We start from the raw sequence: 13,779 nt of genomic DNA, 5'->3' as shown, positions 1-13,779 counted from the left end.
GTTTGTGGAACCTAAAATAAACCCATCACTTAAGAATTACTTATGGGAGGGGTGCCTGGGTGGCTCAGTCAGTTAAGTGTCTGACTCTAGATTTCGGGTCTGGTCATGATCTCACAGCTTGGTTTGTGACATGAAACCCCACGTCGTTCTCTGCACTGACAGCATGAAACATGCTTGGGATTCTCGCTCTCTCTTCTCTCCCTTCCTCTCCTCTACTCAATTAATAAATAAACATTAAAATAAAGAATAAACATTAAATAAATAAACATTAAAAAAAAGAATAACCTTTGGGAAAGGTCATTGTTTCTGTAAGGGTTTGAGGTAAAGACATTATAATCATTTCATTCACAGTGTATGTGATCCATCTAAAGCCTTCGACTCTACTGAGAGCAGTGAATCAAGATGAAATTCGAGGAGGGCTGTCAAGGCTTAGAAAAACTGGAATCGGGTGTATTCAGTTAAATCACCAAGGAAGTCAGGGACTCAGAATTTTAAAGTACGACAAAATCTTGAAAATTACCTAATTCAATCCCTAATCATATGAGTTCGGAAATTATAGTCCAGGGATGGTTCTAGAGCACCAGATTCTTGACACCCAGGCCAGCATTCTCCTCCTACTTTATGAAGTTCTATAACACATCAATTAGAATCAGGAATGAAATATATATAACATATTATACTGTATATTTACTCTCCACAAGTAGTTGTAGATTAGAACAAAAATTACCTCAAGCTTCCCTAGGGCCAGATCAGAGCTGCCCTCAACATGTAAATACGAATTACAAATCCCAAAATGAGGTTATTCTAAAGGAATTCTAGAGTAAGTTCATCAAAAAGTGTACAGAAAATATGCCAGGAGACAGAATTCTAATCTCTAAATAAAATGTTAGTCCCTCTGCAACAGAAATACAATGTACAATTTTATTTATTCTTGTTCAAGAAAAAATAAAACACACCTAGAGAATTCTGGAGACCATGTGTAAAGTTAACACAAGTACACTTATTCTCATAAATCCTCAATTCCTCACTAGAGGAGGAGGACTCCTTCGAATTGGGTGAGGTAAGAACAAATAAAAGGAAGTATTACTTTACTCAGAAAATAATAAACACGTGGAGCTCATTACCACAAAAGAAGTACAGGCAAGGAATATAAATGGATTCATAAAGGTTTTGACCAAATTTATGAATGTCAGAGCCATAAACGGCTACTGAGAGTACACCTGACCTTTAAGGTTAATGTCAGGGAGGAAAACTGTGTCCTTTCCTGGCAAATCCCTCAAGGCCCCTGTTGTCAACACAATATTGGGTTGGATGGAACACCAGGCTTGCCTGGCAGAGCAGTTCTTAACTGATGGGTATCTGGGCCAGATGAACATTCACCTCTTCAAAGGAAACATAAATGAAAAATGTTCCACTTTAAACAGGAAGCTTGATGAAATGCTCCTTCAGACACTACTATTTATGTATCAGAGCAAAACAAGAGGAAAAATGTTAGTTCTGGAGTCAGAAGAAAGCAAGGTTTGAATCCAGGCCATGCCACTGAATGGGCCCTGGTGCAAGTTACTTACTTTTCTGCACTCCGCTTTCTCACACGTGAAGTGGGGAGAATCGTATCCATGCTGCAGGTACTTCGCTGAGACTTAGATAAGAAAACACTTTGTACACTGAAAAACAAAAAATACGTATTATGATGTAGTGATAGCCAGTTTTAAGCAAATCTCACTCACTTTGGAAGAGGGTCTGTGAGACATGTGAAGACAGAGCAACCCCTGCTTTATTTTTCTGGAGAGAATAGATAACACTATTTAAAAAGTACTCAAGACCCATGTCAGATGTTAACTCCCCAAGGCAGAGTTTCTTTCTCCTCTAAATTTCCAGAAACATTCAGTCATTCTCAAAGCATTTGTATTATTATTTATCAGATTACTCATCTTCTTCATTTAACTGTGAGCCCCTCTAAGACAGAAGACTTCTCCAATTCATCTTTGCATCCCTAATATTTATCATAGTTCCTGATATACAGGTGGCATTCAATAGATGTTGAATAAATTACTCCATGTGTGGCTGATCCTGTTGTCTCCACTTTACAACAGTAGGATTAAGAAATGATTCAACTATAAAATGAAATAATTTAAAAGTGGCTAAGGTACAAAACCAACAGCTTTCCAAATTTCTAGACTTCAGTCTCTAACTCTGTAATTTGGGAACAATAACATCTTAGTTCTATTTGCACAAGAAAGAAAAAGAAAAAATCTAACCAAAGAGGTGAAAAATCTATACACTGAAAACTATAGAAAGCTTATGAAAGAAATTGAAGAAGACACAAAAAAATAGAGAAAGATTCCATGCTCCTGGATAGGAAGAACAAATATTAAAATGTTGATACTCCCCAAATAAATCTACATATTCAATGCAATCCCTATCAAAATAACACCAGCGTTCTTCACAGAGCTAGAACAAATAATCTTAAAATTTGTATGGAACCAGAAAAGGCCCCAAAGAGCCAAAGCAATCTTGAAAAAGAAAACCAAAGCAGGAGGCATCACAATCCCAGACTTCAAGCTATACTACAAAGCTGTAATCATCAAGACAGTATGATACTAGCACAAGAACAGACACTCAGATCAATGGAATAGAATAGGGAACCCAGAAATGGACCCACAAACGTATGGCCAACTAATCTTTGACAAAGCAGGAAAGAATATCCAATGGAATAAAGACAGTCTCTTCAGCAAGTGGTACTGGGAAAACTGGACAGCGACATGCAGAAGAATGAACCTGGACCCCTTTCTTACACCATATACAAAAATAAACTCAAAATGGACAAAAGACCTAAATGTAAGACAGGAAGCCATCAAAATCCTCGAGGAGAAAGCAGGCAAAAACCTCTTTGATCTTGGCCGCAGCAACTTCTTACTCAACACATCTCCGGAGGCAAGGGAAACAAAAGCAAAATGAACTACTGGGACCTCATCAAAATAAAAAGCTTCTGCACAGAGAAGGAAACCATCAGCAAAACTAAAAGGCAACCGACAGAATGGGAGAAGATATTTGCAAATGACATATCAGATAAACGGTTAGTATCCAAAATCTACAAAGAACTTACCAAACTCAACACCCAAAAATCAAAGAATCCAGTGAAGAAATGGGCAAAGGACATGAATAGACACTTCTCCAAGGAAGACTTCCAGATGGCCAACCGACACATGAAAAAATACTCCACATCACTCATCATCAGGGAAATAAAAATCAAAAAACAATGAGATACCACCTTACACCTGCCAGAATGGCTAACATGAACAACTCAGGCAATAACAGATGTTGGCGCGGATGCAGAGAAAGAGGATCTCTTTTGCACTGTTGGTGGGAATGCAAACTGGTGCAGCCACTCTGGAAAACAGTATGGAGGTTCCTCAAAAAACTAAAAGTAGAACTACTCTATGACCCAGCAATTGCACTACTAGGCATTTATCCAAGGGATACAGGTGTGCTGTTTCGAAGGGACACATGCACCCCCATGTTTATAGCAGGACTATCAACAATAGCAAAGTATGGAAAGAGCCCAAATGTCCATTGATGGATGAATGGATAAAGAAGATATGGTATATATATACAATGTAGTATTACTCGGCAATCCAAAAGAATGAAATCTTGCCATTTGCAACTACGTGGATGGAACTGGAGGGTATTATGCTAAGTGAAATTAGTCAGAGAAAGACAAAAATCATATGACTTCACTCATATGAGGACTTTAAGAGTCAAAAGAGATGAACATAAGGGAAGGGAAACAAAAATAATACAAAAACAGGGAGGGGGACAAAACAGAAGAGACTCTTAAATATGGAGAACAAACTGAGGGTTACTGGAGGGGTTGTGGGAGGGGAGATGGGGTAAATGGGTAAGGGGCACTAAGGAATCTACTCCTGAAATCATTGTTGCACTATATGCTAACTAATTTGGACATAAATTTTAAAAAATAAAAAATAAAATTAAAAAAAATAAAAAATGAAAAGAAATATTTACAAAAGGCACATACTTGAAATCCTAAAATCACATCCCTACCTAAAAATACAGTTTGTATCCTTTGAAATAAGATGGACATAATTTTTTACCATAACATCAAATTTCTGTTAAGTACAAGACTGCAGAGAATCTAATCACCACCATCATCTTCTTCAAAGAGAAAACCTTCAGCTCTGTTACCTGCAGAAGTCAATAAAGGGATCAAAATGAATGTGAAACTGCAAACTTCATATTTAGCCCATGACATGAACCAACAGTTGCAGATATTTAGATTTTTTTAAATAATCTAGGAACTTTTCTCTTCCAACTCATAAAATTAGAAAGGTAAATAGGAAGTTAAACAAGTATGCATGCCAACAATACATAGAAAGAATTATATACCACAACCAAGTGGAATTTATCCCAGGTATTTGAGTCTGTTTTACTTGCAGATGACATGATACTCCATATAGAATACCCTAAAGACTCCACCAAAAAAACTACTAGGAACTAATAAATGAATTCAGTAAAATTGCAGAACAAAAATATCAATATACAGAAATCCACTACATTTGTATACACTAATAATGAAGTAGCAGAAAGAGAAATTAAGAAAAAAGCCCCATTTATAACTGCACCAAAAATAATAAAATATCTAGGAATAAACTTAACCAAAGAGGTGAAAAACCTGTACACTGAAAAGTATAAGACACTGATGAAAGAAATTGAAGATGACACAAACAAACAAAAAGATAATCCATGCTCATGAGTTGGAAGAACAGATATCATTAAAAAGTCCACACTACTCAAAGCAATCTACAGATTTAATGCAACCCCTATCAGAATACCAATAGCATTTTTCACCAAACTAGAACAAATAATCCTAAAATTTGTATGGAACTACAAAGACCCCAAATAGCAAAAGCAATCTTGAAAAAGAAGAACAAAACTTGAGGTGTCACAATCCCAAATATCAAGATATACTACAAAGCTATAGTAATCAAAACAGTATGGTACTGTCACAAAAAGAGACACATAGAAGAATAGAACAAAATATAGAGAGCCCAGAAATAAACCCATGATTAAGTGACCAATTATTCTTTAATAAAGGAGGCAAGAATATGCAATGGGAAAAAGTCTCTTCAACAAATGGTGTTGGAAAAACCGGACAGCCACACGCCAAAGAATGAAACTGGACCATTTTCTTACACCACACACAAAAATAAACTCAAAATGAATTAAGGACCTAAATGTAAGATCTGAATCTATAAAAACCCTAGAAGAGAGCACAGGCAGTAATTTCTCTGACATCAGTCATGCAATATTTTTCTAAATATATCTCCTGGGACAAGGAAAGCAAAAGCAAAAATAAACTCTAAGAAGGACTACATCAAAATAAAAAGCTTCTACAAAAAAAAAAATCAACAAAACTAAAAGGCAACCTACTGAATGGGAGAAGCTTTTTGAAAATAATATTTTTAATAATGAGTTACTATCCAAAACATGTAAAGAACTTATACAACTCAACATTAAAAAACCCACAAATAATCCAATTAAAAATGGGCAGAAGATATGAACAGACATTTCTTTAAAGAAGCAATCTTGGATGGCTCAATAGGTTGAGCGTCCAACCTTGGCTGAGGTCATGATCTCCTGAGTTGAGCCCCACGCTGGGCTCTGTGCTGACAGCTCAGAGCCTGGAGCCTGCTTTGGATTCTGTGTCTCCGTCTGTCTCTGCCCTTCCCCTGCTCATTCTCTCTCTCTCTCTCTCTTTCTCTCTCTCTCTCTCTCAAAATGATAAATAAAACATAAAAAAGAAGAAGACATCCATATGGCCAACAGACACATGAGAAGATTCTCAAAATCACTCATCATCAGGGAAATGCAAATCAATACCACAATGAGATGTCAGAATGGCTAAATTCAAAAACACAAGAAATAACAAGTGTTGGTAAGAATGTGGAAAAAAAGGGACACTTGGGCACGACCAGTGGGAATGCAAACTGGTACAGCCACTGTGGAAAACAATATGGACGTTCTTCAAAAAATTAAAAACAGAATTACCATATGATCCAATAATTCCACTAGTGGGTATTTACCCAAGGAATATGAAAACACTAAATTCAAATAAGATATATACACCCCTATGCTTATTGTAGTATTTTTATTTACAGATATGGAAGCAATCCAAGTATCCATCAATAGATGAATGGATAAAGAAGATGTGATATATTTATATGTATACACACACACACACACACACACACACACACACACATCACACACACACACCCCACAATGGAATATTAGCCATAAAACAGAAGGAACTCTTGCCATTTGCAACAACATGGATGGATCTAGAGGGTATAATGCTAAATGAAATAAGTCAGTCAGAGAAAGACAAATACTATATGATTTCACTCATATTTGGAATTTTAAAAACAAAACAGATGAACAAAGGAAAAAAGAGACAAACCAAGAAACAGATTCTTAACTATATAGAACAAACTGATGGTTACCAGAGGGGAGGTGGGTGGGTGCATGGGTGAAATAGGTGAAGAAAATTATTGTACACGTATCAAGATGAGCACTGAGTAATATACAGAATTACTGCATCACTGTGTTGTATACTAATATAACACTGTATGTTAATTATACTGGAAATAAAATTTTAAAAATCAATTTAATGTAACCCATCACATTAACAGGATATAAATGAAAAGTCACGTGATCATACCAATAAATGCAGAAAAACATTTGACAAAATCCAACACCTATTCATGATAAAAACTCTCAGTAAACTAATAGAGGGAAACTCCCCCAACTTGATGAAGACCATCTACAAAATATCTATAACTAACATCAAACTTAATGATGAGAAATTAGAAGCTTCTCACAAAGATCAGGAACAAGGGAAGGATATCCCCTCTCATCATTCTCTTTCAACATTGTACTGGGAGTTCTAGATAATAAGAAAAGAAAGAAAGGGAAGGGAAGGAAAGGAAAAGGTATACAGTTAGGAAGAAAGAATTAAAATGCCTTTGTTCACAGATGATCATCTACACAGAAAATCTGAAAGAATCAGCCACAACAAAATAACCTCCTGGAACTAACAAGCAAGTGTAGCAAGGTTACAATACAAGGTTAATATACAAAAGTCCATCTGTCTCCTGCATAACAGCAATGAACAAGTGGAATTTGAAATTTAAAAAAATACCATTTATAATAGCACCCCAAATTACTTAGGTATAAAGCTAACAAAATATGAACAAGATCTCTATGAGGAAACTATAAAAGTCTGATGAATGTAATCAAAGAACTAAATAAATGGAGAGATAGTCTATGTTCACTGACAGGAAGACTCAATATTGTCAGGATGTCATTTCTTTCAGACTTGATCTATAGAATCACAATCAAATCAATCCCAATCAATCAAATTGCAATCAAAATCCCAGCAAGTTATTTTGTGGATTATCAATAAATTGATTCTGAAGTTTATATGATGAGGTAAAACACCCAGAATAGTCATAACACTATTAAAGAAAAACAAAGCTGGAGGAATGACATTACCCAACTTTAAGATTCACTATGAAGCAAGCTATAATAATCAAGACAGCATGGTACTGGTCAAAGAACAGACAAATAGATCCATGGAACAGAATAGAGGGCCCAGAAATAGATTACCCATAAATATAGTCAACTGGTTTTTGACAAAGGAGCAAATATAAAACAGTGGGGCAAACATCATCTTTCAATCCAACTAGGCTGTAACAACTGGACATTCACATGCAAACAGATCGACTGAAACACAGACTTCATACCCTTCTCCAAAATTAACTCAAAATGGATAACAGACCTAGATATAAGGCACAAAACTATAAAACTCCTAAAAGATAACACAAGATAAAACCTGTGTGAGTTAGGTATAGCAATAACTTTTCAGATACAACACCACAAGTACAATCCATGAAAAAAAATAATGGGTAAACTGGACTTCATTAAAATTAAAAACTTGCGCTCTGTGAAAGACAATGTCAAGGGACTGAGAAGATAAGCCACAGACTGGGAGAAATATTTGCAAAAGACACATCTGATAAAAGACTGTTATTCAAGATACATAAAGAACTCTTTCAACTCAACAGTAACAAAACAAACAGACTGATTTTAAAATGAGCCAGGAGTGCCTGGTAGGCTTAGTCAGTTAAGTACCCAACTCTTGATTTCAGCCCAGGTCATGATCTCATCATTTGTGAGATCTCACCCCACGTCAGGCTCTGTGCTGACAGCATGGTGCCTGCTTGGGATTCTCTCTCTCCTCTCTCTCTGCCTCTCTCTCAAAATAAATAAATAAACATTAAATTTTAAAAAATGGGTCAAAGACCTTTAACAGATCCCTCACCAAGGAAGATATACAGACGGCAAATAAACATATGAAAATCTGTTTCACATCATATGTCATCAGGGAAAAACAAATTAAAATAACAAGATACCACTATCCACCTATTAGAATGGCCCAAATCCCAGAAAACTGGCAACACCAAATGATGGTAAGGACATGGAGAAACAGAAATTTTCACTTATTGCTAGTGGGAATGCAAAATGGTACAGTCACTTTGGAAGATAATTTGGCAGTTTCTTACAAAATAAAATATACTCTTATCGTAACATCCATCAATCATCCTTCTTGGCATTTACCCAAAGGACATGAAAACCTTTGTCCATACAAAAACCTGCATATAGATATTTACAGCAGCTTTATTCATGATTACCAAAACTTGGACACAAACCATGAAAAGACATAGAGGAACCTTAAGTGCATATTACTCAATGAAAGAAGCCAATCTGAAAAGGCTACATACTATAGGATTCCAACATTCTGAAACAGGCAAAACTATTCCAAAGACAGTAAAAGGATCAGTGGTGGCCAAGGGTTGGGGTTGGGAAGAGATGAACAGGCAGAACACAGAGGGGTTTTAAGGCAGTGAAACCTCTCTGTATGATATTATAGTAACAGATGTATGTGAATATACATTTGTCCAAACCCATAGAATGAATGTAGAGCACCCAGCATGAACTGTAATATGCACTCTGAACTCTGAGTGATTGTGATGGAGGTCAATGTAGCTCCAATTACAGCAAATGTACCACTCTGGTGGAGGATGTTGCTAACAGGAGGCTATGCACATGTGGGGGTCGGGGTCTTAAAAAATAATCTAATAAATAAATATGCAAGCACGTATGACGTATGATGTGTGTGTGTGTGTGTGTGTGTGCGTGTGTGTGTAATCCTTTCATTACTTTTAACGGTAGTTGAAAGGATGAGTGAAATGGGCCAATAGACCCCCAGCTACCAGCATTTCCTGTGCGCCCAGCCCCACCACTGCCTGCGTGAGACCATCTCCTGCCTGCTTAACTCAGCACGTTCCACTCAGCATTGGTTGCAAAGACAACCCTCTCTTCCTCTGAATTCTGAAAGGCTATCCACTAATATAAACGGTCTTGCTTGTCAAAGGGCCTGTAATGAATGTTTATTTCACATCTATTCTTCCTCAGCTTTTCTATAACCAGACTGACTTTGCTGCCCTCCGATTTCAGCCTTTTCATTCTCCAAGGCCAAATTTACATTGGTCGTTAATAATATCCTGGTTCGTTCTGACCAGCTACACACATAAACCTCTTCCACCTCTCTGCATCATAAACGCACCCTACACTAACTTTATTGTCATTATTTTCTGCTGTCAGTCTCATATTGGAATAGGCGACATTGCTCTACTTTGTCATGGTGAAAAGTTTATCCTGCAAATTTTCAGTTTCTTAGGTCTTCCGTGAATGGCTGTGCTTTTCTCATGTGTGCTTCCAGGCATCTCCAGGGCTCTGCATTTTAACTTCGTACTTCTAAAAGCATCTGTACAGAGATAATATTAATGTTATTGCAACAGACAGGCAGAGCCTCATTTCTCTCTGCTTTGACTGAAAATGCCTGTTCGTAGTGAAAATGTGCAGACACTGGCATTTTTGTGTGAGGTCTGAATGTGTGTGGGTCCAGCCATTGGCGGCAAGAAGAAATAAGATACAGCTGCCAGATGGTTTGGTTTAAAAAAAAAAAAAAAAGGACCAGTCAAATTGACTGGTGATCCACAACCATTAAAATTATTTTCCCAAAGGATCCTTTACTCTGAAGCTGGGAAAAACTCCTAAGTGCGCTCCCAGTTGCTTGGCACAGTGGGGGATCTGAAGGTCACTTATCTCTCCAAATAACTACTTACCCAAATATGTTGTGTGTTTTAAATTCTGGATACAACTGCTGATCATATTCAATGTTTTTCAACACCTGATTTAGAATCAGAGTAAGAAGACAGAAAGTAATAGAAAGACACTTGGATTTGGTGTTAAGTTCTAGTCTCTACCATTAATTGATGATCCTTACTGCAGCCCTAAGCCCCAGTTTACTCCTCTGTATAATGGGGATAAAAAATCTGCTCTGGCTAGGTCATAGTCATAAGGTTGTCTAAACAGTTCATGATAAAAATGCACGGGAATGAACTCTGTAAACTACCTAGTGCTACAGAATATAAGTTGTTGCCATACTATTAAAACAGAAGTTCCTGGGAAAACGACAACAGGAATCTATGAGTAGAATCAGCAGACTGGCTTTTGTAGATCATCCACACTGCAACTTTCATTGTGTTATTCTTATTAGCATGATTCTCCTTACGTTGTTTTCTCTATTTTTTTATCCCCAATCAACCCTAAAGCAGAGATGTCTTACAATAATAAATCATGTTTAGGAAAAAAAATCTGGTGCAAAGCAATGGTATTATAAATTTTCACCATGCACACTGGCAACAAGAATTTCAGTACAAAATAATTTATTGCCATCCCATTAGTTTATGTAATAGAGACGGTTACGCTGAGTCAACACTGCTTTTTCACTTTACACTTCCACTCAGTGTTTCCATGAGGGTCTCAGTGATCCTCAGCCTGACTAATGAAGGTGCTGCCTTCCCACCAGCCCCTGCTCCTTACCTCTGGATCTGCGGACTCTAAGCTCCTTAAGGTCAGTGACCTCTTCCCTCTGACCTCTAGCAACCGACCAGCTCATTTTCTCCAGCGCAGTAGAATGGGGCTGAAACTTGCCACATGAGTGGGTGAGGCTGGCATCTCTTCTCCCCTAAGGCACTGCTGGTGGAGGCAACAGAGAGAGTCACATCCCACATCTGGTCAAGACTACACTCAACAGCTCCAGATTCCTGTGCCCATTAAATGCAGTAACTTTTTTCCTAAGAAATAATCAATGAGTAAATAAATGTAATGTCATTTGCCCTGAACGATGCTGTCCTCAACGTGAGGTTTCTCTACCGCCTCTGTACTGCAAATTTTGGAACAGCAGCATTAGGAACATTTTAAAAGCCAAAACGATGGAGCGCGCCCTGGGTTGCTCAGTCAGTTAAGCGTCTAACTCTTGATTTTGGCTCAGGTCATGACCTCACGGTTTGTGAGCATAAGCCCTGCATGAGACTCTGTGCTGATGGCTTGGAGCCTGCTTGGGGTCCTCTCTCTATCCCTTTCTCTCTGCCTCTGCCTTTCTTTCTTTCTTTCTTTCCTTTTCTTTCTTTCTTTCCTTTTCTTTCTTTCTTTCTTTCTTTCTTTCTTTCTTTCTTTCTCTCTCTCTCTCTCTCTCTCCCCCCTCTCAAAAATAAACATTTAAAAGCTGAAAGGAGCAAGTATCTTGCAGAGCTCTACAAATTACTACACATAGCACTACAATATTTTAAAATTTCTATTTCTAAGCTATTATTCCATCTCCAACAGAAGAAGCTCACTTTTTAACAGAAGTCTGCTATAATCACTAAGTGAACTACAACTCTGTAATCTTTAACTGAGTCCCTCATTAGGTCCTAACAACTACGGTCATATAAGTAACAATTATGACTTTTAAGAGAACCATGATATTGAGTAGCCATGAACATGAAACTATGAGGTTGTAATTATAAAATAAATGAGGCTTGGAGCACATTAAGAATTTCAATTAAAAACACACAATAAGGGAGACTGCCCCAGAATTATATTTGTCTAGTTGATCTGCAGCATTCATATTATGCAGCCTAACAAAACCTGGGAATAACAGAAGAAAAATGTGCAGTACTGAAATCACAAGAATTGAAGTCAAAATAAGTAAGTTCCATTCCAACGTCTGCCATTTGCTAGTCATGCGACACAAGACAAGTTACTTTGCTTTCTTGGATCCAGTCTGTTGGTCTATATAGTATCTCCTAGGTTGTCGTGGGATTGAAAAATATTATGACAGAAAGCGTACATTTTTATAAACTCTGCGTTCTCATTGTTTTTACTTTTTTCTTTAAATGTTTACTTATTTATTTTGAGAGAGACAGTGTGTGCAAGGGGGCGAGGGGCAGAGAGAGGGAGAGAATCCCATTCTGCTTTTAAAACATGGTTTGCAAGAAATGGATTAAATCAGGAAATTCGCTTTTTATTTTGGTTATTTTGCTCTTTCTGAAGGCCGGGCTCTTCACACATACTTTTACTTTAATGATCTTATTCAAACAGGCATCCATTACCCCAGACAACGAGATCTTTGCAATGCAATTACCCACCACAAGGATAAGGCATTCTTCTCTTCAGGCAGATGCTACTTTATTGCTAAACTTTTTCAGGCACTTTATGAAAGTAACTTCAGACATGCTTTAGTTTTGAGGACAGGCTGTGACATGAACAATAAAAAAGCAAATTTTTAAATATGATAGGATGCCTCCCTGCTCACGTATTCAGACGCTGAAAGCCCAGCCAACTTGGGCAAAGGCGAGTAGCTTTCCAAGGCAATTGCTAAGCCTTAGTATCTGGAGCAACCAGCCACCTAATGTGAAATTCTTTTCATCTTCTCTCCACACTCCTGTGAAAACCAGGAGGATTTCTGAAAGGCACAGAGATTCTCAATCATTGCAACGAGGCAGCTTTCTTCTAGTTAGAGCTCATGAGAGGAAGGACAATTTCCTGTTAAACATACACAGAAGATGACAGGGAAGGAGGCGAGCTGATGGCACGAAATACATATGCAAACCCTCCCTCGGAAGCTTGCTTTTCACTATCTTGTACAAAGTTAATGGAAACCAGGGAACTACCATTCCAGAATCGTCGCCCCTTTAATCCTTAATAACCAAATAAAAATGGGCAGCCTGTATTCAGGAGCAGCTCTAGCAAGCAGATCTCCAGGAGACAAGGCTCCCTACAGACTTTCCCTTGATCTTAAAGCTTAACTTGAAACATTTATATGCACGGAGCACCTGGCCAGGAGATGTGAGAAGGCCTTTTTTTCACCTTGGCTCTATTTCTTTCTTTAATAATGAATTCTCAGCTTTCTTTCTTTCCCTTCCTGGAAACTGATTTCATTCTAAATAATGTTTTTTGTTCTTTCTTAATAGTTTAAGAAAAGCAAGACAAACTTGAAAACCCCCCATTAACACCCATCAGGTTCCCTGCCTGCCGATCAGTATCATCTTTGCTTTAGGAAAGATGAAGCGGAAGTCAGGGTAGGTTAATTCCAATCAGGTTGAGAGCTTCTTTTGTTTGAATTCAAAGGACTCAGGTTAACCTATTATGCAATTTAGTATCAACTGGCTACACAGATCGTCTGTCTTCACACACCTCACTGGGTGAAGAGGTGATGAGCTCAGTAACCTGATGGTACTGGCTTAAATACTCAGGAGTCTGAATTACGTCAGACATTTAACCCAGGAGGAAAGCTGGTCCTGAAATGGT

At 37.6% G+C, this 13,779-nt stretch overlaps 1 long non-coding RNA gene across 2 annotated transcripts in view; it reads right to left on the bottom strand.

Moving 5' to 3' along the window:
- The window catches only part of LOC147581721 (uncharacterized), a 175,858-nt gene that overhangs the window by 151,896 nt on the left and 10,183 nt on the right, over positions 1-13,779 (bottom strand). For both annotated transcript variants that reach the window (XR_015250186.1, XR_015250187.1), the window contains exons 2-3: positions 11,029-11,181; positions 1,569-1,664 (exon numbers count right to left, since the gene is read on the bottom strand). This is a non-coding gene — a long non-coding RNA (uncharacterized LOC147581721). The remainder of the gene's footprint in view (positions 1-1,568; positions 1,665-11,028; positions 11,182-13,779) is intronic.

The sequence above is a fragment of the Puma concolor genome, chromosome B1 (genome assembly GCF_028749965.1).
Source record: "Puma concolor isolate L17-30 chromosome B1, mPumCon1.1.hap2, whole genome shotgun sequence".
NCBI lineage: Eukaryota > Metazoa > Chordata > Mammalia > Carnivora > Felidae > Puma > Puma concolor.
The sequence above is the reverse complement of the archived record's forward strand: the minus strand, read 5'-3'. Positions and strand labels throughout refer to the sequence as shown.